Below are 3407 nucleotides of genomic sequence, written 5' to 3'. Positions count from 1 at the left end.
GTCTCATGCTCTGCCAGGGAGGAGGAGGGGCCGGGAGGAAGCGGGGACAGGACACCTGATCCAGACTGGCCAAGGAGGTGTTCCATACCACAGCACGTCATGCCAGGGGATGGAACTGGGAGCTACCCGGAAGGGCACGTCCCCTGGTCGGGCGGGCTGTCTTTTCCGGCGGGCGGTATCGTATTCTCTTCCCTTGTTATTTCTCTTGGCGTTGTTATTGTTGGTGGCGGCAGTGGTGATTTGTGTTATACCTTAGTTATTAAACTGTTCTTATCTCAACCCGTGGGAGCTGCATTCTTTTGATTCTCCTCCCCGTCCCTCCAGAAGCGGAGGGAAGAAAGGTGGGGGGGGGGGGGGGGGCAGTAGACTGCGTGGTTCTGATTTACAGCTTGGGCTTAAACCACGACACTTATAAAACAAGTTGTCCACTTCTTCTTTCTGGTTGGGTGGAGGATAACAGACCCCCAATAGGATATCAGCCTTACCGGCCTTCCCCTTGATTCTTACCCATAAACATTCAACTTCATCATCATTAATTTCAATACCTATAACATCTAAGACCTCCCTAATATAAAGGGCCACCCCTCCACCCCTTCTCCCTTTTCTGTCTCTTCTGAAGAGCTTGTAGCCATCCAATACGATGTTCCAGCTATTTGACTCGTCCCAACACGTTTCTGCGATGGCGACTACATCATAGCTATATTGTTGCACCATGGCTTCCAGCTCTTCTTGTTTATTCCTCATACTACATGCATTAGTATACATGCACCTCAGCTGATCCACCGATTTCACCACCAACCCAGGCTGATTACCCTTGGACTTGCTTCCAGTCAGCCCAGCTGCATCCCCTTCCCCCTTCAAACCTAGTTTAAAGCCCTTTCAATGAGTTCTGCCAATTCATGAGCAAAGATTCTTCTACCCTTAACAGAGAGATGCAACCCATCCGTGTCCAGTAGGCCAGGTGCTGTAAAGGTTGTCCCATGGTCAAAGAACCCAATGTTCTGCCGACGACACCAACCCTTGAGCCACTTGTTAATAATGTGGGCTCTCCTGTTCCTTTCATTAAATTTTTCTGCCACCAAAGGGATCGAGGAAAAGATCACTTGGGCTCCTGTCCTATCAACCACCTGACTCAGTACCCTAAAGTCCCTTTTAATTGCTTTAACACTCCTCCTTTCAATCTCGTCACTGCCAGCCTGGAGTATCAGCAGTGGATAATAATCAGAGGGCCTAATCAACCCAGAAAGTCTCTCGGTGATCTCCCGTATCCAGGTCCCAGGGAGGCAGCAGACCTCCCTGTAGAGTGGGTCCTGTCGGCATACGGGTCCCTCTGTTCCCCTTAGAAGTGAGTCCCCCACTACAACTACCCTTCTTTTCTTTTTGATGTTAGAAGTGGTAATTCGTCCTACAGGTAAAGCATGATTGAGATGCTCACTGGGTAAATTATTGTTTCCTTAATCATCTAGTTGGCTCTCTAGATCCTCCTGATCCAGGGTCTCATATCTGTTCTGAAATGGTATCTGAGTTGGTAATGGGGGTCGGGAGAAAATGTTATTATTACCCCTCCGAACAGAGACCCATTTCCAATCCCCTTCGTCAACCAGGTGCCCTTCTACTTCTTGGCAGTTGGAGGCATGGGAGTCTTCTGACTCCTGGTGGGCCTCCCTCAAAGGTTCAAGGGTAGAACTCCACCAATCTATTTCCTTTTCACTTTCCCTAATACTCCTTAGTCTTTCAACTTCTTCCTTCAGCTCAGTCACCAATAATAAAAGATTACTAACCTGTTCGCACCTTAGGCAAATGTCCTCTGCCCCTGGTACTACTGATAAGCTCAAACACTCTGCACAGGAAGGGGTCTGTACAGACACATCCTTTTTGGAGGGTTCCATTAAGTTACTTACACTCTTGCTCACTACAGGTTTTGATCGCATAAGAACCATTACTTCCAAAGCCCTGCTTGCCCTGCCTGCGCGAACTGCCGCGCAAACTGCCTCTTCTATAATCGACCCTGTTCGCCGTGCTCCGGGTCGCCGTGCTCCCTGGAAGCTCTTAGCCTTAAATACTAGAGCCAAGTCCCCCGTTTAAAAGCCCCGCCAAGTCTCCTCCTTCCGGCCTCTCCAAAGGCAGGCTGGGAAAATGGATCTGGTTCGAGACCATCTTAAAAACCTAAACGTACACAAGTCCATGGGACCTGACAACATCCATCCGCGGGTCCTGAAGGAGCTGGCGAATGAAGTTGCTAAGCCACTGCCCATCATATTTGAAAGATCATGGCAGTCAGGTGAAGTTCCCGACAACTGGAAAATGGGAAATATAACCCCCATTTTCAAGAAGGGGAAAATGGATGACCCAGGGAATTACAGACCAGTCAGTCTCACCTCTGTGCCTGGCAAAATCTTGGAGCAGATTCTTCTGGAAGACATGCTAAGGCACATGAAAAACAAGGAGGTGGTTTGTGACAGCCAGCATAGATTCACTAAGGGGAAATCCTGCCTGACGAATTTGGTGGCCTTCTATGATGGGGCTACGGAACTGATGGACAGGGGCAGAGTAGTTGACGTCATCTACCTGGACTTGTGCAAAGCCTTTGACACTGTCCCACATGACATCCTTGTCTCTAAATTGGAGAGACATCAATTTGATGGGTGGACCACTCGGTGGATAAAGAACTGGCTGGATGGCTGCACGCAAAGAGTTGTGGTCAATGGCTCGATGTCCGGCTGGAGACCGGTAACGAGTGGTGTCCCTCAGGGATCGGTGTTGGGACCAGTCTTGTTCAACATCTTTGTTGGTGACATGCACAGTGGGATTGAGTGCGCCCTCAGCAAGTTTGCCGATGACACCAAGCTGTGTGGTTCAGTTGATACACCAGAGGGAAGGGATGCCATCCAGAGGGACCTTGACACGCTTGTGGGGCTGATGCCAACCTTATGAAGTTTAACCATGCCAAGTGCAAGGTCCTACACCTGGGTCGGAGCAATCCCAGGCACAGCTATAGGTTGGGCAGAGAAGAGATTCAGAGCAGCCCTGCAGAGAAGGACTTGGGGTTGTTGGTCGATGAGAAAATGAACATGAGCCGGCTTCAGTGTGCGCTCGCAGCCCAGAAAGCCAACCGTATCCTGGGCTGCATCAAGAGGAGTGTGACCAGCAGGTCGAAGGAGGTGATCCTGCCCCTCTACTCTGCTCTCGGGAGACCTCACTTGGAGTATTGTGTGCAGTTCTGGTGTCCTCAACATAAAAAGGACATGGGACTGTTGGAACAAGTCCAGAGGAGGGCCACGAGGATGATCAGGGGACTGGAGCACCTCCCGTATGGAGACAGGCTGAGAAAGTTGGGGCTGTTCAGCCTAGAGAAGAGAAGGCTGCATGGAGACCTCATAGCAGCCTTCTAGTATCTGAAGGGGGCC

Source organism: Psittacula echo (genome assembly GCF_963264785.1).
Source record: "Psittacula echo genome assembly, chromosome: 2".
Lineage (NCBI taxonomy): Eukaryota > Metazoa > Chordata > Aves > Psittaciformes > Psittacidae > Psittacula > Psittacula echo.
The sequence above is the reverse complement of the archived record's forward strand: the minus strand, read 5'-3'. Positions refer to the sequence as shown.